The sequence below is a fragment of the Peromyscus eremicus genome, chromosome 1 (genome assembly GCF_949786415.1).
Source record: "Peromyscus eremicus chromosome 1, PerEre_H2_v1, whole genome shotgun sequence".
Classification (NCBI taxonomy): domain Eukaryota; kingdom Metazoa; phylum Chordata; class Mammalia; order Rodentia; family Cricetidae; genus Peromyscus; species Peromyscus eremicus.
This window is the reverse complement of record NC_081416.1, coordinates 123,456,868-123,481,483: the sequence shown is the minus strand read 5'-3', so window position 1 is coordinate 123,481,483 and position 24,616 is coordinate 123,456,868. Positions and strand designations below refer to the sequence as shown.

The 24,616-nt window shown below is 42.5% G+C and overlaps 1 long non-coding RNA gene across 1 annotated transcript; it reads left to right on the top strand.

Moving 5' to 3' along the window:
• The first annotated feature begins 21,880 nt into the window (after nt 1–21,880).
• Nucleotides 21,881–24,385, top strand: LOC131902294 (uncharacterized). Its single transcript, XR_009377048.1, has 3 exons — nt 21,881–22,052; nt 22,147–22,372; nt 24,195–24,385. It is a non-coding gene; the product is annotated as an uncharacterized LOC131902294 (long non-coding RNA).
• The last annotated feature ends 231 nt before the right edge of the window (nt 24,386–24,616 follow it).

Genomic DNA, 24,616 nt, shown 5'->3' with positions numbered 1-24,616 from the left:
TCTGAGTGGGTACCACCTGATGTTCATGAAAATTACTTTATCGTATGATGGCCAAGGTACATTTTCTTATATGACATTCCATTTTCTTAGGCAAAGAAATATGTCAGGTATTTTAAAATGGATTTTTAAAAAGGAAAAATCTCTCATAACTTAAAAATGTTAGTCTTGATTTTCTTATGTTTCACCTATTAAAAACCAATTCTTCACTCTTCAAGATACTCATTCACTATTGAATATGTCCAGCTCAAAAGTAAGCATTCTTTGAAGCCTTCACCGTGGCCTCTATATATTGGGTGCTGGCAAATGTTACATATCCAGAGAATGCTGTAAGGTATGTGGGCTCCTTGAAAGACAAATGTGATATAAGGTCAGAGTGATCTCATTCATCAGACTGAACAACCTATTACAATGGTTTGTGGTGATAATTTATTTTCAGTGCCCCATCTCTGATAATAATTCAGGTGGCAAATGTGCAGTGCAGCTTTTATAATATACACTTTCAAGTGCTTCACTTGACGTGTGTCAAGGTGCTTAAAAGCTTCCAAAGTGTCTCACACCTGTGATTCCAGCACTTGGGAGGCTGCTGCAAGACGGTTGCTGTGATTCGGGGAAAGACTGGGCTACCGAGTGAAACCATGTATCAAAAAACAGGCAGGAGGGGCCAAGCAGGGCTATGGAGTGAGACTCCATGTCAAAAAAACCCCAACTAAAAACCATAAAGGAGAAGGGGGGCAAGACCAGAGAGAGAGAGAGAGAGAGAGAGAGAGAGAGAGAGAGAGAGAGAGAGAGAGAGATAGATCATGGGTATGGATGAAATACTGAATATAGTAACAATATGAATTTATAATTGTGTCAGAGCTCTAAAATATAAAGGTAACATTAAAAAAAAAAAGGAAAAGCCATAGAATTCACATTTAAAAGGAGCCAGTCTCTTTAGACAACTTCATCTCTGTTCTTATACTTGAACTCTAAAGAGTCACTTGGTGAAACATGTGATCATACTATAGGGAAGAAGCATTAATACAAATTAAGCTCTCGGCCTTAGCGCCATCTTCCTTGGGACTCCTGCACCGTGAGAGCTAAGTGGAGGAAGAAGGGAATGCGCAGGCCGAAGCCAAGAGGGGAAAGATGAGGCAGAGGTCCAAATAAACAAGGCTTGTGCACCCACGAGGCTGGAGGAGCCAGAAGCAAGACATGCTGAAGGCCGGGGCTTTGGTGCAAGTCGTTGGACTGTGTGCTACTATCGCAGAAGTCTGATGGACCTGGAACATCACCACCGGCTCGCAAAGACCACCTGAGAGACTTTGCTTTCATTACAACCAGACCAGTCCCGCCGGCCCTCTGCCCTGGACCCATGGCATTCTGGACTCGTTCTGTTCCCACTTGTGGCCGGGTGCAACTCGTGTACAATAAACCATCTTTCTTGCTGTCTCAGCTGAAGAATAAAAAAACAAAAACAAAAACAAAAAACAAAAACAAATTAATTCCTCAAAAGAAAGACACAATTCAAGGTATTCATGATACACAGTATAAGACTGGGACCCTGAAGTTTAGTGATGCAATACTAGCCTTTATAAACGAGTTCTGATGACAGATGGGTCCGTTGGCCCATCACAACTCATGACTTGTGGACACTGTCCAGACGGCTTTCTGGAAGTGACAAGATTATTGAAATGATCTCAGGAGTAACTCATACGGACTCAGGAAGGGAAGGAGTACACATTTTCAGGTAGGCTAACACAGGAAGAGAAGATGACCATCCTGTATATCGGTAGGGTCTTAGTGGAATTGCTAGAGGAGACATCATTCCAGGGCATACAGAAGAAAGAGGCTTGTGAGATATTGATGAGATATAGCAAGATGTCCTGGGGGTCTAGGAATAAGACTTTCAAATCAAAATGTCACACAACCTTTTACCTAAAAGCAAGCTATTAGCAGAATGTGAGAAATCTCTGGAATTGGGATCTGGAGACATAAGGTTGACTTCTAGGCTCACTCTCTCTTCTGCTGAAACCCTTTTATTTATGTGATTATGATGACGATACCATTTGCCTTATCTTGTTGCAAGGCAAATTAAGTGGGTTACAATATATAGAAATGCCAAGCGCTTGCTTGGCAGAGAGAGGTCTCCATGAATGTTTCTTCTTGCAAGGCCTCCAAAATTAAAGTATGCACAAGCCCACAGTAGTTACTTCTGACTTATTTCTTGTTGAGATGGTATAAAGGTCAAAAACCCACTAGAAAATCAGTGTGTCAGCAATAGATCAGTATGGATTTATTGAGTAGCCAGAAACAATATCTCACATTCAGGTGAATGCCTTTCCTCTTAAGTAAGTTACTTGTGCAGGTATGTAAATTTGAAGCATCCTGGAGTGAGGGAGTCCTGCAACATCAGCTCTTTCCTGAGTGACCTGCCCCATGTCAACACCTATAATCACAGGTCCTTCCTTCAGTCTCCTTTTGCTGTGTCCTGGACCATCGACCATTGTCAGTGACCATTTGCTGGATGATCTAGAAAAGGATCTTCTGCGGAAAGACTCTTTATCCCCAAAGTTTGGACTGAACACTCTCCAGCCTTGTCTTCACACTGACAGCACAATTTCTCTCCTGCCCAACCACTGTAATTCCTCTCCGTGCCCACAGAGTGCTGTGGCCCAGTTTCTTTCAAAGATCTCAGGAAATGCTTTGTGAGCAAATTAAAAGGAAGTCAAGAATGACTGATCATTATCTATGTGCCAAACAGCATATTGCTAATTTCTACTCTGGCTGCAAAGAAGAAGCACTGGAGATGATAGGCACCCCACAGCCCCACCCTACAGCAGTCGCCAGAGGCACGTGACAGTGTGGAGCAAGGTATATGACACAGGTACCAAATGATGGTGAAATGTCAGCAGCCTAGAAAGAAGCTCCTGCCTGAGTCCTGTTGCTGCGTCAAACACGTGACCAAAAGCAGCTTATAGGAGGAAAGGGTTTGCCTTATACTTCCATGTCAATATCCATCATTGAGGGAATTCAGGGCATCTGAATGGAAGCCATGCTTGCTGGAAGGTTCATGGTCAGCCAGCTTTGTTATATAACCTCGGACCACCTCTCAGGGAATGGTGTCGCTGTTGTACCTTCCTCACAGTGGCTGGGCTTTAAACTACTAGCAGCCAGCTGCGAAGGCCGAAGCCTGGGAGAATTCTGTTCCCCCAGACAATGGCTCAGTTGCTGCACTAAAGGTAGATTTAACTAAATCTCTATCGTTCTAATAAAACTCGTATTCAAAGGCTAGGGTGAAAACCTGTGAGCTCAGAGAGTTAGAGCAGCAGCAGGCAAACTTCCTCTCTTAGCTGGCCTCCCCAGAAGCTCCTCTTCTTCCACACTGCCCCAACTAAAAAACCCACTACGCTTCTCCCTGCTTCTCCCGGTCAACCAGCTGCTAACCCCACCTCTCTGAGGCCAGGTTAATTTTATTTAATTAACGCAAATACAACACTGTAGTGGGTAGCCATTCCAGCTTTGATCTGGAAGTTCCAACCCGCATTGAGACTTCGGCAACTGTCACGCCTACAAGGCGGGGCCAGGGGAGGCACCTGGAGACCTGAGATCTGGATGGGCCAGCACTCTCTCTAGTCCGGGACCCTGGACGGTGGAGGTGGGCCAAGCAGAGCTCCAGAGAACACCGCTGGACTGCGATACACCTTCCCCAGACCCCCGCGACCTACCTATCCCTTAATTTGTAAGTTACGCCATTAAATAAATCTCCTTTTAACTACGTGGAGTGGCCATAATAATTTCACCAATACAACACATCTTTACGTGGTTAAACTAATGAGGCATAAACAAATGTCGCATATCTTTGCCTAGTTAAACAAATATTTCACAACATGGTATCACTCACATTGGGCTGGGACTGCCAATGTCAGTTAACAAGGGTCAATCCGATCTGCAAAATCCCTCAATTAAGACCCCTTTTTCGGGTGACTCTGGACTGCTAGGTTGATGGTAAACTAAGGAGGGCAGCTCTCCATCCTCAATTACTTCATCTGTAGAAGGATCAAAATTGCTTATCTTTGTTTCTGAAAAAAAAAATAGAAAATTAAAAGGCAGTTGCTATAGTTTAGAACAACACCATTTAGAATTTTCTGCCATATTGAAATGTTTTCTGTATCTGAACATCTAACATGGTAGCCACTAGTTATATGTGGCTACTGAACATATGAAATATAGCTAATATGAATGAAGACCTTAATTTTAAATTAAATAGGCCATATGTCTGTAGTGACTACTTGTAGACAGCATGGGGAAGTCACCTAATCCAATTCCACTTCTTGGTCACAGTCTTCCTAAGAGTATCCAATCTTGTGATCCAGTGTCTGCCTGGCTATCTCTCATGGATCCAAACATGATGAGCTCCTAAGACAGTCTCTTCCACTGTGGTTTCCCAGGACAAAGGACTTCTCATTGTCTCAGAATCAGCAGTTTTTCACTGGGATCCCCTGGTCCCAGTGCTTTCTTCTGGAGTCCTTCATAGATTCCACTACTCAGTTTATTTTTTTATTAAGAATTTTTAATTTCATTTTACATACCAACCACAGATCCCCCTCTCTTCCCTCCTCCTGCCCCCCCATCCTTCCCCTGCAACCCACCCTCCATTCCCTCCTCCAAAAAGGTAAGGCCTCCCATAGGGAGTCAGTAGGGCCTGGTACATTCAGTTGAGGCAGGTCCAAGTCCCTCCCCTTGCATCAAGGCTGTGCAAGGTGTCCCACCATAGGTAATGGGCTCCAAAAAGCCAGCTAATACACCAGGGTAGATCCTGATCACACTTCCAGGGGATCCCCTTAAGCAGACTAAGCTATATAATTGTCTTGCTTATGCAGAGGGCCTAGTCCAGTCCTATGCAGGCTCCACAGCTCCAAAGAAGCTAGCTAACAAGGAAGAGGACCCTAAGAGGGATGCATGGATTTCCCCTGGGAAGGGGAAATAGATGAGATCTTCTGAGTAAACTAGGGGTGAGGGGGGCAATAGAGGGTAGGGGATGGGGGATGAGAGCATAAAAGAACAGAGATGGTGGAGCTGGAACAGGAACAGAGTGGGAGATCAATGAAAGAGATATCTTGATAGAGGGAGATATCATGTGGATAGGGAGAAACAGGGTGCTAGGGAAGTTCCCAGGAACCCACAGGATGATCCCAGCTTATACTACTAGCAATAGTGGAGAAGGTGCCTGAGCTGACTTACCCCAATAATCAGATTGGTGACTACTCTAACTGTTGTCATAGAACCTTCATCCAGTAACTGATGGAAGCAGATGCAGAGATCCAGAGCCAAGCACAAGGCTGAGCTCCAGGAGTCCAGTCGAAGAGAGAGAAGAGGGATTCTATGAGCTAGGGGCATCAAGATCATGATGGGGAAACCCACAGAGACAACCGAACCAAGCTAGTGGGAACTCGTGAGCTTTAGTCTACTACTCAGATGAATGGGGAGCTTTTCACAACTTGAAACATTCATCGTCACTGGCTGGTCTCCACTTCTGACAACGTATTTTGAAAAAACACCTAGTGGTAAGCATCATTTTTGACTTCTAACTGCCTGCTTTTAAATCTCAGTTTTGACATTTACCAAATACATTGTGGGGGACAAGTTATTCATCAAAACCTTCCATTATGGTTTACATCAACTGTGAGACCGTAAGGGGAATTGAAAGAATTATATCCACCGGTAGAGCACACAGCCTACTGTAAACAGCCCAGATGTGGATGTACCTCTTCTCATGGGTTTCCTCTGGATGCTCTCCCATTTATCAGTGTCCTCTTAAATTACAAGATCTGGAACTGGAACTGTGAGCAGGTGTACACAAGTGCTTCATAAACTAAAGGGCCATAAACCATATGGTGTACAGTTTGGGCCTCACTTCTATGGTCACAGGGCTTCCCCCCCCCCAACACACACACACACACACACACACACACACACACACACACACACACACACTTTCCTTCTTTATTTTAGTCAACACAGCATTTTGAGCTTTTTTTGATACCTCAAAGATAGTTTATTTGTTTAAGCCTGACATGAAACCAAGTTTTTACAAACATTTTTAAAGTAAAAATATGGCCATACTTCTCTGTCTCTGTTTATGGGCCACTTGTTCCAATTCATTGGGCCATATAGCAGAAAGATAAATGAAAGGGGACTACCACAAGACTTTGTCTTCTTTTGTGTGGCAGAATCTATACTTACTCATCAGTCAGGAAGCAATTTACTTACAATATACATATCAGCATAGCTGGGTAAAAATAATTACAGACAGTCAAAATGAAACCACACAACAAAAACATAAACTTTTATAGTATGTAATCATCAAAGCCAAGTGCTATATATCTTGAGACCTGCTCCTGGCATCTCAACAAACTGATTACTTACAAGAGCCACTGTGCAATCAGCACCCAAACCTATAAAAGTATCTACCACACTAAAGCATTCAGTTGTCCTTGGGTAAGTCCACCCCTACTCCCAGGATGGAGAGCTTGCCCAGGCTTAACCATTTCATGACCGTTATTATCCAAAGGAGAATTCCCTTTGTGCTTGTGGAGAAGTCCATACAAACCTTGTCCTGGGCGCTTTCCTCAGTGGTGGCTTTTGTGTCTTTGCTGTTGACAGAAATTCAGACTCGGGATTACCAAGGTATCATGATGGACAAGAAGGGCATCAGAGAAGTAATTTAGATCAAGAAGAAAAAAAAACAGTGAGAGGAACTAGAGTTCCTACTTTCTACTTGGTAGATCAGTTGATTTAAGAGAACATAATTGGGCTAGATAACAGGGTACTGGGGAAATTTAAAGGCACCAAGAATCACTGAAGTACTCCAACATTTTTGTAAGTAAGTTAAAATACATTTTTATGTTGAATGCTTGACTGTGGGAATCCTGAATAAAATTGTATTTGATAACACTTAGTAAGTACTGTACTTGCTATGGGGACTTTGAAAGCCAGTAATTTCAGAGTAACTACGGTATTATGTGGGACAAGTTATCAGTGCAACCCTTTTTTCCACTTAGCATTGCCTGTGTCTAAGGAGGAGAGGTGTGTGGTGTATGTTAAGCCAAATCTGCTCTTCATGTCTCAAAAATTCTGGTTTGTGATTCTATGAACTGCTAGCACAGAGCATAACACTTGCAAGCCCCCTTTAATCAATTATTAATCTCTTCTAGGACCTCTCCTTGACTATACAAGCTCTCCTCCCCTTTCTGATGTTTGTAAAGAAAGCAGCATGATGGCAATATTAATTTTTCAAAATAAAGATCACTATAATCTCTAAATACTATTATAACTTTTTTTTTCAGATTAGGATATACTTTCCTAGTGTTGGCATTCTTCAATCTAGATTTATTATAGCAGCAAAATTTAGTCCAAGATTTAATGTTTTTAAGCTGGTTTCATCTCATACAAATGCCTATTTCTGATGCAGTGTTATTAATATTTTGTTCTATCTGAACACCAACGCCAATAAATTACAACTATCATTGATATAGTTTTAAGTTTCTCTGTTATAATGACTGCAAAAGGAAGACTTCTGTGGAAGGGCCTTTCTTTAGACATAATCGCCTCATAGCATGAAATTAACAGGTAATAGACACTAATAATATTTGAGAAGTTGATGGAAGAATGGAGCTTTCAATCCCTTCTAGCAAACTACTTCTTTTGTTGTTTTTTGTTTTTTTGAAGCAGGGTCTCACTGTGTATCCCTGGCTGGCTTAGAACTCACATGTGCCAGACACTCTGTTGGAAGCTTTATTTGCTCTGAAAACAACAGATGAATTTTACAAGGGCTGAAGTGGGAAGCCCAGCAGCCCAGGAGAGCCCAGATCATACTGCATTCATTGTGCGGTGCTGGGATTCCTTGCTGGCTTCTAAAGTTTTGCTTGCTTTAGAAGCCACCGGTGTTGGCTGCATCCTCCACCTAGACAGGCACATTCCTTGGATAAATTAGGTGTCTGAAAATTTATTAATCAGTATTAAAACTTTTGGAAGATTCTCATTGAATTCTAAAATGTACTTTCCTTTTTTTAAAACTGTGTGTGTGAGTGAGTGAGTGTGTGTGTGTGTGAGAGAGAGAGAGAGAGACAGAGACAGAGACAGAGACAGAGAGACACAAAGAGAGACAGAGAGAGAGAGAGAGAGAGAGAGAGAGAGAGAGGGAGGGAGGGAGGGAGGGAGGGAGGGAGGGAGGGAGGGAGGGAAGGAAGGAGTGTACTTGTAGAGATCATAGGACACCTTTCAGGAATCAGGATGGGTTCCAGGAATTCAGTTATGTTCTCAGCCTTGGCATCAAGCTCCTTTACCCTGTAAGACAGCTCACTCTCCCCATCACTCCCCTTTTTAGCACACACTGGTGGGTATTCTACAAGCCACACCCTTTGAGACAGAGCACCTCCCCAAAAGGCCCTGCGATGCAGCCATCTGCTATTCACTAGAAATGGCAACAGCCATTTCCCAGGTGCTCACTACAACACTGTCCTTTGTAGCAGCAAAGCATATCTTGCACACATGCACTCATGAAAAGTGGGAAAATAAACAAGTACCACTGGAAGAGGGAACGAACATATTTATAAAGAAGAGACTTTCATACTAAGGAACCTAGCATGAAAGTCACCAGGCTGCCCCTCCTTAGAAATGCTTCAAGAGAGGAATAGCCTGCCTGGCCCTTGCAGGATTTTCTTCCTATGTATACTCAAATTTCCTCTCTACTTGAGCACCTTATAAAGTGTATTTGTTTCCAAGACTTGAGTTAGAAAGGGAATTGCATCAACAGAGATAAACCCTCTTTGTGCTTTCGGGTTCCAGCCCGGAAGTGCAACACTCACTCCTTCATAAATATCAAGAGTAAAGGTATTTGCACAGCTGTAACAGAACAGCTACACAATCCTGATATCACGAGCAATTAGTGCTTTGATCTGACAGAGCTTATGTGTGGCCCAGTGGCCTTTCTTTTTCTGTCCTTAACACTAGAGTTGGTGCAGGCTTTGTTGAATTCTTCCTATCTTTATTACTCGATGTACAAAGCTCAAAGGCAGAACCGGCTTATCACTAACCAAATGAGTTTCCACCAGTCTTAGCTGCTGGTTGTAAATGCTGATTATCACATTACCAGTCCAGCTGTCAAGACTTCAAATCACCTCCCCCAACCAGTCAAGTGACCAACCAGTAGTACAATGAAAGCCCATAGGGAGAAGTAAAGGATGTAGTCAAGTGTTTTCATATCTTCCAATGGGATAACTAAGAAGGAGAGAGATGCAGGGAGGAAAGAGGCAGGAAGAGAGAGAGAGAGAGAGAAGGGGGAGAGGGAGGGAAGGGGGAGAGGGAGTGAAGGGATAGAAGGAGGAGGGAGGGAAGAAGAGAGGAAGGAAGGAGACCAAGGACAGGGGGAAGGAAAACCGTGTTCATTTGCTACGGCTGCCTGAACAAAGCACTGTAGACGGAATGGCTTAACCAAAATTACTGTATCCCCTTACATGTTTGGAAGCTGCAAGTTCAAGATCCCGGGGTCAACAGAACAGGTTCCTTCTGAGGTAGGGCGAGGTCTGTGTCTGGCCTCTGTCCCTTGTCTGTTGGTGGCTGTGCCGTGAGCTCCCCCTGTAAGTGTCTGCAGATTTCCTCTTCTCCTAAGGATGCCAATTGTATTGGATCAGAACCCACTTTAATGAACCATTTCCCACTATTTGAAGGCCTGTCTCTAAGCACACGCACATGCTGGGGTCCTTGGGCTTAGGTTTCGGCACAGGAGCCCGAAGGGGGTAGGCTCAGTAACAGCCCTCCCTCCTGCACTCATCAGCTCACAGAGGTGATTAGGAAACCTTCAAATAGTATGAACTAGAAATCAGCCAGTCTAATCCACAGTGAATCATTGTCAATATTTTGACATGATTTTCTTCTCTATTTCATTCTTTGGGTAATGCGTAGTTTTGTTTCCCTTACATGATTAAAATCATAACCATGTACACAATCTTGATCTGGCTATTGGGACATACGTCAGCTTAGGCTTTTTATTTCATGAATATTCACATTTATGTGAACATAGAGTCATTTTCATTTTCTAATTTAATAACATTCATTAATATAGTAGACACAATTATTTTATGTTGAGTAATTACCCTTTCTTAGCTTAAAATAGTTCATTTGTTCAAGTTTCTCTACTTGCTCATTATTTTACTTATGAACACCAATTTTTTAGGGTTTTCAAAGATGAAATTGTGTTATTTATCATTTTCACTGTTTCTTTTACATTTTCCTAAATTTGTTCTTTTGCTTTTACTTCTTTTGATTTTCCTTGAAATGATTATGCATTTAATATTTGAAATTCTAACAATTAGCAAAGTAGTATATTTTCTTTCTTTTAAAATATTTCTTTTTTAAAAGATGTATGTGTATATGTGTAAGCTTGTCTGAGAATGTGTGCACTACATGTATATATGAGCTTGTGGAAGCCAGAAAAGGGTGTTGGATGCCCTGCTACTAGACTTACATATGGTTTTGAGCTGCCATGTGGGTGCTGGGAATTGAATCCTAGTTGTCTGCAAGAGTAGCAAGTGCCTTTAGCAACTGAGCAATCTCGCCAGCCCATAATTTATTATGCTCCTAAAGAAATTTATCTTGGGTTCTACACTGTCAACTACCCATAAGCTTTCTACTGAAGTCCAGTTACACTTTAGTAAAGTATTGGAGACTGGTTTCTTTGTTACTCATGCTCCTCCTCATCCTCTTGAGAGGCTGTGCTAGAGATGATGTCATCAGGTCCAGCTTTGCAGTATTTTATTGTTACTAAGTAGTTTGTCTATATAAGCTCAACAATAAACTCCTTAAGCAATGGGATTGTCCCTTTTACCTCTGAGATCCTCTGAGCTAGGCTTTGGGAAAGAATCCAGTGATAGGCGAGTGTACTGGGTGAACTTACATAATTGTGCAAGTTGGAATCTGCATGTCATCCACAATAGGAAACTCTGTGTGGAAAGGGCTTTGTGGATAGAAGCCCCTACTTGGGATAATATATATATATATTAATTTGGAAGCCTTAAAAAATAGTGTTCATGTTTTTTTTGTCTTATTAATCACACTCCTAGTATTTATCTGAAGAAAATGATTCTATTGAAAAATAAAATAATAAATTGCTTTTTACTCATGAGGGTGAAAAATTGAGAACAATGATCATATTTCAGTGTTGGCTGCCATAGTTAGAAATGATGATTAATTTCATAAACTTAAATATTTTGTACCATAAATAGATGAGCTATTCTATCCTTACTAATAACAATGCTTGTTTATTTAGTGGTGGGTGTGTGTGTGTGTGTGTGAGAGAGAGAGAGAGAGAGAGAGAGAGAGAGAGAGAGAGAGAGAGAGAGAGATCACGTTCTTGTAGGTACCAGTGCACATGTGTGTATGTACGGCTGTATGCCCTCCTGTGTGTGTGTGTGTGTGTGTGTGTGTGTGTGTGTGTGTGTGTAGAGGTCAGAGGCCAGTTGGGTCTCTTTCCTCAGGTCACTCCCACTTTTTATTAAAGACAGTCTGGAACTGCTCCAGTAGGTTTGGTTGGCTGGTAAATGAGCTCCAGGAATCTTATCTGCCTGTCACTGCTTCCAATCTCATCATCGCTGGGATGCTCCACCATGCCCAGGTTTTTAATATGAGTTCTGGGAATCTCAGGTCCTCGGAGGCTTGATTGGCCAGCATTCTACAGACTGAGCTATCACCCCGCTCATGATACCTGCTTTCAAAAAACCAAAGCAAATGCCTATAGGACATTCTTAAACCAAGAAATACAGATTATTGTATCCATCTGATTGTAGCTTTTTGTATCAATATTTACTCACATGGGAAAAAAAACAGAAAACAAAAATTATGATCAATTTTTTTCTTTTGTAAAAAATCATTCTCTAATATTGTGGTTACATATAATATTTTTTTTCTTGATGCAACCAAAGAAAAGAGTTATGGCTCTAAGAAAATTGGCAGTTGGTGCTTTTAAAAGTCAGAACATTATTCTGCTGAATGAAAGGCCCTTTTTCAAAAGGGCACTGCAAGCCTTAAGTGCTCTACCCAGACTTGCTATGGAGTGATTGACTCTGTTCTTTGTCACAGGTTGCTACAGTCGCTCCCTGTCACTCTGCATCCTTCCGCCATAAGGGTTTTCCACCTCCACTCTGTGAGGGCTGCCAGACCAGTTGACCATAATCAGCAAGAGAGCGCAGAGCCATTTCTTCCCTTGCCAGCAGTGGGACTCCTCCAGAAGGCTGGTTTCCATACAGGAAATGGAAATGGGCGGCAGGTGGTTTTCAGTCATTTTGACAGCACCTCAGCTGAGCTGGCTCCACTTTCTAAAGCTGGCAGGGGGTGGGGGTGGGGAAATGGCTCAGTTTTCATCCCTATAGGAAGACATGCCCTTTTGAAGAATTTCTCTCGAAAGCTTGCCTAATGTGTGATAAAGCCATTGGCTACCTCAGACAGCGGAGAGAGCATTAGAACAATGCAATCGGGTTATTTAGTCTCACCTAGAAGTTGTTTGCAGCTGTGTTTATTCCAGGGAGCCAGGTTATATGGATGTTATGTGTCAATCTAGTAAAATAGGAAGCGGATTTTTCTGATAAGATAGGGAAATTTGCCCTTTCTGATCCCAAGACTAGCATTTATTAACATCAAGCTCCTTAAAAAAAAAAGACAGAAAAGAAAAGAAAACATAGTGTAAACAGACAAAAATAAAAAGACAACATGCAATTCCTTACTATGACATTGACATTGAACCACCATTTATAGTGGTAACAGGGAACAGGTGAGCCCGTTATCTAAGACGTGTCTGACCGAAGAAGCACAAATATTTGATCCTAGGCGAACATCTCTAAAACACCAACACACAACACATGATAAATGATAAACATGATGTCTCCGTTTCAGACAATTCTCAAAACCTGTTATTTAGAACTGATTGGATGCTCTGTAGATATAGCTTTCAAAGTGAATTCAGAAAGCAATCATTTGGAGGAATAATTAGGTTTTGATTTACAAGTTTGATATAGTCTTTTGCCTCAAGTGATCTCTGAGTTCCCTTTGATGGTTCTCACTAATTTCGTACTTCATTACCAAAATGGAAACATTTGGCCAAATATAATCTAAAGACTAGGCATTGCTTTTTGTGGTTAAAAAAAAAAAAGATTCATTAAATCTATGTGAATAATATATTCAGAAATTTCTGGAAGGTTTGACTCTTGTGTCTTTCTTACATTTCACAGCCCTATATCTAGTCTTCTTCCTTCCCAGGGAGAGCCCGAGACACTTCAGAATGAGAGGGAACTGGTGAGGGCGAAGCTGTGCTTGAGACTATGGAACCTGGATCTGAGGGCTGTTCAGGGGGAGAAGGGAAGTGATAGCCAAGAGTTTAGACTCACAGAAGTCCACACACACCTTGAGCGGCCAAAGAAGATACAAGGTAGCTGTGGGGAAGATGTGAAGGCCCAGCCCGGGGAGAAGATAATCCCTGTATCCTTTTGTAGCTTGCCTGTGCCAGAAACAGTTCACAGTGAGAACAGCATGAAAAGACTGTTTGTATTGCTGTAAAAAAACGAATGCTATGAATTCACGGACACTCCCATAGCTTGTGAGTCATAGGTAACTAATGAAATGTGGCTGAGGTAATGACTCCCAAAGCCTGAGCAGAAGAGGACAGGGACCTAGTCCCTCCCTGGTTTACTGGAGCACATTGTCTATCAATAGTCAATTTGACTTCCTGGGAGTACCCATAATGGGAAGGAGCCCAAGCCATACAGTGAAGCCTCACACAGGAGCTTGAGACGACTGCCCCAGGCGGCATCAACCACCAGGCAGGAGAGCAAATGTGTCTTAAAATAATTCCAGGGCCGGTATTTATGTCAGCACCTATAACGAATGCTTTCAGCTCTGCTTCCAGATTTCAAAACCAGAGATAATCTGTCCCTACTGGGTCCTCAGTATAATCAAATAGTTCTTTTGCATCAGTCAGTTTGGAAGTCCCATTTTATTTTATCAATAGTTACTTCAAAATAGAAACTAAATTTGGGTGTGACCTTACATACTCTCAGTTCTAGTACTCTGGGCCTGAGGTGTAGTAGAATGTTATTTTAAGGTGTGTTACTTTTATGTTGCATTTGTTTATCTCTGTGAAGCTGTGTTGCTGTGCCTGTCTAAAACACCTGATAGTCTAATAAAGAGCTGGCTAATAGCAAGGCAGGAGAGAGAGATAGGTGGGGCTGGCAGGCAGAGAGGATAAATAGAAGGAGGAATCTGGGAGAGACCTAGCAGCTAGAGAAGGAGAAGGACACCAGGGGCCAGTCACCTAGCTACATAGCAAGCCACAGAGTAAGATTTACAGAAGTAAGAGAATGGGGAAGAGCCCAGAGGCAAAAAGATAAATGGGGTAATTTAAAGATAAGAAAAGCTGGCTAGAAACTAAGCCAAGCTAAGGCTGGGCATTCATAAGTAAGAATAAGCCTCCGTGTGTAATTTATTTGGGAGCTGGGTGGCGGGCCCCCTAAAAGAGCCAAAAAACAAAAAACAACACTGAGGCAGGATGATAATGAGTCTGAGACCAGCCTAGACTACGATGTGAGTACTAGGCCAGCCTAAGGAGATGCTGAATCAAACATACGTAGAAACTAAAGATACCATTTTAAAAATAAGACACATTGCAGTTCAGTCAGTGATCTACAAGTTCACTTTGCTTTTAAAAGCTGTACTCTGAACATCTCAAGTACGCCTCCCTCTTTAAAGAGAGCAATAAAGTCCAGTGGATCCATTTAAGTTACTGAACAAAATTCTGAATGGAATCTGACATTGTAAATTGAGATGCCAGCAAGAGTTTAGTTAAACTCAAAATCACATGAAAAACACAAAAAAGAAAGTTGAAGTGAGTAGAATTCACAAAATTACCCTATCTGTTAGGGTTTTGTTTGGTTGTTTTGGTTTGATTTTAAGATTTATTTTTATTTTATGTGCGTAGGTGTTTTGCCTGGTGAAGGTCTGTGCACTACGGCCCTGGTGCCTGTACAGGCTAGTAGAGAGCATCAGTTTTCCTGTAAGGAGGTACGGACAGTGGTTAGCCAGCATGGGAATGCTGGGAATTGAGCATGGGTCCTCTGGAAAAACAGCTAGTCTTAGCCACTGATCCATCTCTCCAGTTCTACTGTTTGTTTTTGTTTGGAAGGAGTCTGGTGGAAGATCCACCTCAGCTCCCTTCCCCATCTCTTTCCCTAAACCCACCCCTTCAAAGCCTGCCAAACTCAGCTCCTCCCCCAGAGAGGCTCAGGGACGGCTCCCACAGGGGATTTAGAAAAGGCATCCCTGAAAACAGACTCCTGGTTCTTCAGGTCTCATCCCCTTCTCCTCTCTATGGGGCGGGGAAATTGCCCGGAGTGCTTCACCCATTAAACCTGAGCTTTTCCTGATTTGCTTTGATTCGGTTTGGGTTTGTTCCGGCGGAGAGGCCTTCAGGCTAAACTTACCAGTTTCATTTTTGTTCTGTCACTCGGACCCAACATATGAGAGAACTACATCAGGGGAAAGGGATTGTTTTCACTCAGACACCTCAGTCCTGGTCCCCAGCGCCACTGACTTTGGGCCTGGCAGAGCAGAACATCTTACCAACAGGAGCATGTGGAGGTGGATGCTGTCACCTCATGTTAGATGGGAAACAGAGAGAGGAAGGGACCAGGTACAACCTTCAAAGCCTTGATCTCCAGTGACTACTTCTTCCCAAAAGGCCCCACCTTCAAGGATTTCCAGAACCTCTCCAAACAGCTGGGAGCAAGCACTTAACCCATGATCCTAGAGTGAACATTGCTTACTCAAACCGTAACAGTTTCCTCACATTATTCTATACTACTTTATAATATATGTATTTGAGACAGGTCTCATTCTGTATCCCAGGCTGGCCTAGAACTCATTATACGAATCAGGATGGCATCAAACCCTAACAATCTTCTTGCTCCAGTCTCCCTACAATACATCTTTAAAGTGGAAGAGATGTGACAGTATGTGTTTGAACTGAACAACATGGGATGTGTGTGGGTGTGGGTGTGTGTGTATATTGTGTCTGTCTGTCTGTCTGTCGGTGTCCATGCATCTTCCTACAAGCATGAGTGCCTCCTATGCCTGTGAATAAATCCATTTTAAACTGAAACAAAGTTAAAGTTGAGGACAGAGACAAGATAGAACCTATATCCATAAAACTGCATTACATGGTGGCTTCTGATATTTTACTTTTAGGAGCCACCAGCAATATAGTACCTGACTGAGTCAGCCCGACTTAAGCTGGCATTCTGTAGTAACTTTTATTAGCATGTTCTTGCATCTCAGAGACAGTGAATTTAGCATTCCAACCTATATAGATGTTGTAAAGGTGAATAGTCACACAATAAGTCATTGCAATTAGAGATACAATTGACTATGTTTTAAATGACAGATTCTGGAGTGATTGAAGACAGCTGCTCAGGACGCTTAACAGTGAGTGAATTAGCTGGACTATAAAATTTGACAGCTTTAAGCTGGTGAGATGGCTCAGCAGATAAAGGTGCTTGCTGCCAAGCCTGTCTACCTGAGTTCAATTCCCAGGACCTACCTGCACAGTAGAAGCAAATAACCAACTCCTGGAATTTATTTTTTGATCCCCACACTCACACGACAGTGTTCTCCTCTTCCCTAAAAAGAATCTTAAAAAAAAAAAAAATGATAAAGAACAGCAATTTCTGCCTCCCCCTTACTACTTGCAAAACAGACCAGGTGGTCTATGAACTAACAAGGGATGCTAAAGCAGATGAGCTGGGAACATAGCACAGAATGACGAACGGCAACAAGGGTCCAGACGAAGTCCTGTCGTTTTAGAAGACACAACCAGAAATCCCTACATAAAGACTTCATGTTTGCCATTTCGGTTGTGCAGCTTTATGCTTGAGTACATTACTTCATAACGAATTGTGCATCTCCTTTAACCCCTGTTTATGATCCTTGTTAAAGCCAAGGGTTAAAGCCATAATAAATTTTAGGTGTATCTACAGAAAGGGCATCCAAGTCATGTAGATCACATGTATCCAGATGACAGTTTAATACAAGAGGAGCAGACTTACTCGTAGTCTTGCCAGGAAGATCAGGATATCAAGTTTTAGAAAGTGGGCTAAAGGTTACATTGGCAGAACCATAGCTCAAATGATGGGTTAGAACTGTTCCTGTGGGAACTGGGCAGCTTACCCTGTACACTGGGTACCAGATTCTGCTGCTGCTGCTGCTGCTGCTGCTGCTCAAACAAGCCATGTCTTTCTTTCTCTACTATTCTTCCTTCCTTCCTTCCTTCCTTCCTTCCTTCCTTCCTTCCTTCCTTCCTTCCTTCCTTCCTTCCTTCTTTCCTCCCTCCCTCCCTCCCTCTCTCCCTCCCTCTCTCTGTCCCTCTCTACCTTCTTTTCTTCCTTTCTTCTTTTCTTTCTGTGGCCTACCTCAGGCATACAGTCTCTCTGGCCAAATTCTGAGCAGATGTATTGAAAGTGTCAAACATGGAGTAACTACATCTGATAGGTTAAACGTGAGTGTTGTGGAGCAGTTTTCTCTGTAATTGAAACATTCCTCTCTGCAGGGAAGCTCTTTTAGACAGAAAGTAAACAACTCAAATAGCTTCAGGAACTCCCTGAAACGAGATAGATTCATTAGGCCCCTCCCTCCCAAGAGTAAACAATAAAGACTGTGAGAGTCCCTCTCAGAGGAGCCAAGCTGCAAAGAAGACTCTCAGAGAAGCCCAGATACCCAGAAGGAGCAGAGAGTGGTAGAACTACCCCTAAGAGGTTTAGACCAACTGATTGACCTGGAAAGCTGTGCAGTGTGCTCCAGATTTTGAGCTTCTTTGAGCTGTCACCCATGCTGGGGAGGGCTTGTGTGTATGTGTTGGGATGTGATGGAAATGCCCAAAGGTGGATGTTAGGATCCTGGAGAAGTCCCACAAAAGACCAGGATCCACATATGCAAACAGCAAGAGCATTTATTATCTTGAGAAAGCTTCCAGCATGCTGGGGCCTACCATCCCATACAAAGTCAAGATGGCGAAGTCCCCAAGAGAGGTGTGTAAACCCCTTTTAAGCCTAACTAAAGGGAGTGCACAAGAAAGTTGGCTCATCTTAGATATGATTGGCTTATGTGAGTGGCAATCATGTTAGTAACTATTAATTGGCTAGGATTAATTGGGGGGTTGTCAGAGCTACAATTATTCATTTGGGGGCAAGCCTGGACAAGTCCCAGGCTTTGTTCTTATTTGGTTTTTGCCTTGAGCTATTGATTATGGGGGCTGGCTTAGTAGCCCAAGCTTGCTATGTCCTATTTCCCTTGTTCCTGTTGTCAGGGGCAGCAGTGATTAATTGTCCTTTGTTCATGGCTCTTCTTTAGGAACTGCTTGTTCAGTCTCAGGAAACTGAAATTGAGGCCTGATCTTTAACAGAGGATTGAGCAGCCTGTTATGGTGTCTGCTTGGTCCTTTCAGTGGGGCTGAGAAGGAGGTAATCTGGTCATGGAGGCATCACTCTTATGAATGGACCAGTGTTGGTTCATGGAGCTCTGGTCATGGAGGCATCACTCTTATGAATGGACCAGTGTTGGTTCATGGAGCTCTGGTCATGGAGGCATCACTTTTATAAATGGACCAGTGTTGGTTCATGGAGGTTGTAGCTCTTGTGAGAGCAGATTAGTGATATAAGAGGAGAATGTTATAAGGCCTGACTACCTGCCCCATGTCTGATGCAGCCATTTATATTTTCTCTTCTCTGTCATGTAATAAAGCCCAGGGGGCCTTCAACAGAGGCTATGTAGATGGGACCACTCTATTGTGAACTCAGCCTCCAAAACTGTGAAAGCAAAACTCCTCTTTATCAATAACCCAGTGGCCAGGATTCTGTGACAGCAACATAAATTCCATGCCAAAATGAGCAAAGTATACAAATGTAACTAAGAGTGCCAATCATGACATAATTTTTTAACTTATTACTTTATTTCCTCATTTATGTGTGTGCTTGTGTGTGGGTATGTGCATAGACATGTATGAGTAGGTGTGCATGTGTGAAAGGTAGAGGGAAACTTTCAGGAGTTGGTTCTCTCCTTCAGCCCCATGAGTCCTGGAGATTGAACTCAAGGTCATCAGAGCTGGCTACAATTTCCTTTGCCCATTGGGCATCTGACCAGCTATTAAATAGACATTTTGCTAAATATGTTATATTCATTTTCCTGATAATTCTTACAACAATCCTTATAGAATTGTTGATTTTTGCCACTAACATATAGGTGATAAAATTGATATTTAAAGAGTTTAAATACATTTTCAAACTTATAGACCTAAAATGAAAGTAAAAACCTTGGTTTTTCAAGAACAAAGCATGACTAGAAATGAGGCATCTGAACAACAAGGCTCCCCTTGCAGGGGGTGTGGGAGGCTAGCAAATTTATTCAAAGCCTAGTTAAGCCGAAAGTTTATGGGATTTAATTTTATGGATGGAGAATCATGTGAATGGATTTTTCAGTAGCAAATTTATTTCATCTCCAATATTTTTAATTGATGAATTATGTAAATGAAAATTATGGGTACCAAAATGGTTCTGGAGACTGACTGAAGTGATTGATAGCCGTTTAAATGCTCTGGAGAAACATGCTCAAGGAAACTGGCCCAGGCTTCTCATATGATGATGACCAAAACCACCTTCTTTTTGGTTAGTACATTTATTACAGGATTTCAATCTCCTTGCCAAATAGTTGGTAGGTCACATATGCTCTGAGATAATGCAAACCCCACTGACTATATAAAAAAATGTGTTGAGGCTCAGTACAGCCAGAGCCATGGCAGCAAGACACTGGGACACTGAGACCATCTCCCTGAAGCAGTGACTGAGGTGCCCCATCACCAGAAATTTCAGAGTACTGGCAGAATTGTCATATGTTACTGAGGAAATCATGATGCCCTCCTGGGGACCTAAGTATCAGTAAGAGAGTTTAAGAACAGGCTAAAATGGAAGTTTGAGGACAATTTTATTCAAGTTTAAAAGAAAACCCTCAGAGTAGACAAGCAAAAGTCTTGGCAGCTACTTGGAGGAGGAGGAGGGTGGAGACCAAGGGGGTTGAAAACCATTTTGCTGAAAATATGCCAGCATGGAGGTCAGCTATATGGTGGCCAGGTGGTTAGGAGATGAAGGGACACCAGCCCACTCAAACATGTGACGCTGGCAGGCCTGTCCTTCTCTCTAAAAATCTTTAGATTAATTTCTAAAGCTTGCCACCAAGGTTTATTCCCTTATTTAGACACTTCCTCCTCCTCAGGCTGACTACCAAAGTCCAGCAGTCAGAAGCCTCCTTTTGGCTCACTTAATTAACATGCCCAATTAAAACTAAACACCTCACTCTAACATGGGGTTTCCCCTTTACCTTATAAACCACTGTTTGCCTATGTGCCGTGTCTGTCTCCTCTTTATTCAGAGGCGCTCCTTTTTCTCTCTGGGACAAATACCCCTGCCCCCTTTCCCTTATCCCCTTCCCCTTCTCTCTTGTCCCCTAACATCTTTACCATGACATCCTGGCCTATTCTAACACAGACCTCCCCTTTTTCTCTTCTTAAAAATTACACCCGCAATTTTTCTGCCCGAGTCAGCAAGCAGCCACTTTAACTTTTCTTCCCCGCTTAATAAAGGATGTCTGTGAGAACAGGTGTTTGGGTGTGGTTTGGGTCTAATCCAGGGTCTGGGAGGGAGCTGCTGCTGTGCGGGAGTCCCCTTCAGGAGAGATCTTTAGAGATGGAGTAAGGAACCCCAAAGTAACAGAGAAAGCATACTTAGCCTCTGACCAGCGTATGAAAGAAAAGTATGGAAGAGAAGAAAAAGGAGTTGTTAACACCGTTTTGAGTCAGGACTCAGGAAAAAATGAGCAGACCCAGCCAAACCTTATGCCAGCTCCTACAGACTGTCAAGAATTGTGGAAGGAAAAGTACATGATCTCACTAAGTGATTAATTATTCTTCCTACCTCTTTTAGCATAGCTTAAGGCAGACCCGCCTTTCTGAAGGGTGGTTCCTTGGTCAAGCCATTGACCTGCCTGACTGGATTTATACTTAAGGGAAGAAGCAATGGTATGACTCCACATGGAGATAGATTCTATTATTTTCTATAATACTCCACCTGAGGACTCCAGTATTATTTCATATTGGAACTTCCACCTTCAGGCACCTATAAGCCTGAGAGTATCTTTCTTCAAAGGACTATAATGCCCTATATAAATGGAGTGTAAAGTTGACATAAAATTCTTGTATCTCTGAGCTTGAGAGGGCCTCAGGGACACTTGTTTACCTGTCATACAACACACTGTAACAATTACTGTGAAGCCTGGACTTGAGCTGAGTGGTTCTATGTCAAGGGAAGGTAGTTTTATGCAATTCTTTTGTATTAAAGGAGAGAGAAAGGAGAAAGAGAGACATATATCATCTTTTCCAGTGAAAAGAATCTGAGGTACATCTAGATTTAAGCACAGGAGCCCTATCAACTGTCTTTTCTCCCCTAATACATTTCTATGTGCATTGGTTGCCTCCAGTGACATCCCATGGAGTTCGCAGTGCCTATTGACCTTAGTGGTACATTCCCTAGTTCATGCTTTCCAAAAGCAAAGCCTGAGGGATGGCGTGCATTTGAGAACAGGTTGTTCATTTGGAGGTCGCTTCAGGAAGATGACAAAAGTGGGCCAGAAAGCAGAGGAAAATGAATAAAAGGCCCCTTACCAATCAGAGTGTCTCCATGGGAATGCTGGACACTCAATGAGTATTGATGTAGACAATAGACTACGTTAATCTGTGCAGGCTGCTATCACGGAACACCCCAGGCTGGGTATAAATAGCAGGAATGTCTTTTCTCACATTCTCAATGCTGGATGCCCATAATCAGGTGACTACAAATTCAGTTTGGATTAAGGGCTGGATTCCTACCCTCTAGGCAGTCAGCTTCTGCTTTGTCCTCACACAATCTCTTCTCAGTGCAGACCCATTGAAAGTAAGCACTCTGAAGTGTTACTTCTTAGAACGTTTATCCTATTGGTTCAGGGCCCTTGCTTCATGATTACAGTTAACTTTATTTCTTCCTTTAGGGGCTCCATCTCATAATACAGCCACCCTGGAAGTTAGGGTTTCAGCCTATGAATTTTGGGGAGCAAAAGCATTTAACTCATTAACAATGGAGACTTGAAAGAGTTCACCAGTAACTTCCACCTCTTGTGGGCCAAAGCACCCTTTATGCTGAGTACACTCTGAATATACCAGGCAGCCAAGGAGCACCCTTAAGCACAGATATGAGAAGCCAGGCAGCTTCAGCAGGTGAGTGCCACAGTAAGGCTGGGTGATGTGGCACAGTCATGGTGGTGCCTGCTAATGGCTGGGATGAAGTGGTCTGGCCATCTGCTTGCCTCATGATGCATCAGCCTCAGTGACCAGTCTTAGATCCTGAGGCCCTAGACCTAGTCACCTGTAAGACTGTGCAAATCCTTCTGGCCTTTCAAGGCTGGAGGGACCTGCATTGCATGTATATGGCTGTCCAGCAGCAGGTCACAGAGTACGGAACCAATGGACAAGACCCTAAAGAAATTGAAGCTTTATGTCTTCCAAGCTAAATAAATACATTGTAGATTCTGCATTTTCGGGACCTTTTAAGAATTCATTAGTTGGGTTTACTGTGTGACTGACTATGTCGCACTACAGCTTCTATGACAAGATTTTTTTTACTCCTTTTCTCTTCTTTTTTCTCTTAAATTTTATTGGGGGTGGGGGCTGCAAGGGCAGAAGGTAGATACTCAGGGATGGGAAATGAATGGAATCAAGATGCATGATGTGTGAAAGAATAAATAAAACAAAATTTTTTTTTTTTTTTAAGAATTCATTAGTTGGAAGAGTAGTGCAGAAAACTTTGTCATGTTTCTTGCCAATGGCCATTCATTGTCAGTGTGTTGGTTGTTTTTAATCTTTTGGCTCTTTGTTCTTCAGGGCCCACCACCCAGCTCCCAAATAAATAAACATGGAGACTTATTATTATTTGTGAATGCCTGGCCATAGCTTGGATTGTTTCTAGCCAGCTTTTCTTAACTTAAATTATCCCATTTATCTTTTGCCTCAGGGCTTTTACCTTTCTCTATTTCTGTATATCTTTTCTTTCCTTCTTACTCCGTGTCTGGCTGTGTAGCTGGGTGGCTGGCCCCTTCTTTTCTTGCTCCTCTATCTCTTTTTCTGTTTTCTGTCTTTTCTCCTTCTATTTACTCTTTCTGCCTGCCAGCCCCGCCTATCCTTTCTCCTGCCTTGCTGTTGGCCGTTCAGCTCTTTACTAGACCAATCAGGTGTTTTAGACAGGCACAGTAACAGCTTCACAGAATTAAACAAATACAACATGGAGGAATGCAACACATCTTTGCATAGGTAAACAAATGTTCCACAGCATAAACAAATGTAACACATCTTAAAATAATGTTCCACAACATCAGTGTTTCTTCAGGTACCCAATACGATGTATTTATCAGGAAAGCTTCCCAACTAGCAACCAGACACTTTATTATATAGTCTCATTTCAAGAACTCACATAATGCATGCCCCAAATGCCCTTGTATCTGGCATCAGTCATCTGGGCAGTCTTGAAGCTTTTCTTTTTCTTTTTCTTTTTTTTTTTTCGAGACAGGGTTCTCTGTGTAGCTTTGCGCCTTTCCTGGAACTCACTTGGTAGCCCAGGCTGGCCTCGAACTCACAGAGATCCGCCTGCCTCTGCCTCCCAAGTGCTGGGATTAAAGGCGTGCGCCACCACCACCCAGCCAAAGCTTTTCTTTTGGTTCAATGGCTTCTACTTTACAATGACTTCTGGTTGTTAATCAAAAACTGGGCTAGTGAACGTGCATGTGTATCAGTTTCAATTTATGCAGTGTAGATGGTCAGCCTTCTGGGGACCAGAGAATGACAGAGCTCCATTTTACACATAAAGTTCATAAAAGGAAGAAAATAAAAGAATGCATATATGTTTGGTACCTTATTCTCCTCATTACAGGTAATACTTTTATAGCACTCACCAAGACCAGACACAGGCTAACAGTTTTACATATTCAAATTTATGAAGTCTTATGAAAACACCATGTAACAGGTTTTATTATGGTCATCCTTTCAGATAAAGAAGCTGAACCACCGGGAGATTAAGTAGCTTTTCTACAGAGCTAACCGAGAGCAGGATGAAGACAGGCAGGCTGGCTCCCTGGACCAATCTTAAGCGTGGCTAGCTTTCCTCCTCCTCTACAGACAAATATGTGTCCTGAGGCCAGTCAGAAACCTGTCCAACGATAATAAATGGTGGTCTGCTTTCATCCCAACCCTTTCCATTTTGTACTCTGAAGTCAGAACTGGGCAACTCTTCACGTTCAACAAGCTTCCGTCTGCCAGCCTTTTCTTGGGATTTTCCCCGACAGATTTTCATGAGAGTCTGTTTGATGGGAAAAGTCTACATATTCAATTTTTATTTATTTCTATATCTGGAACGAGGCTTACTTTATAGAGAATTTGACATGGCTAATTTTCAGTCTATTTTATTTCTCA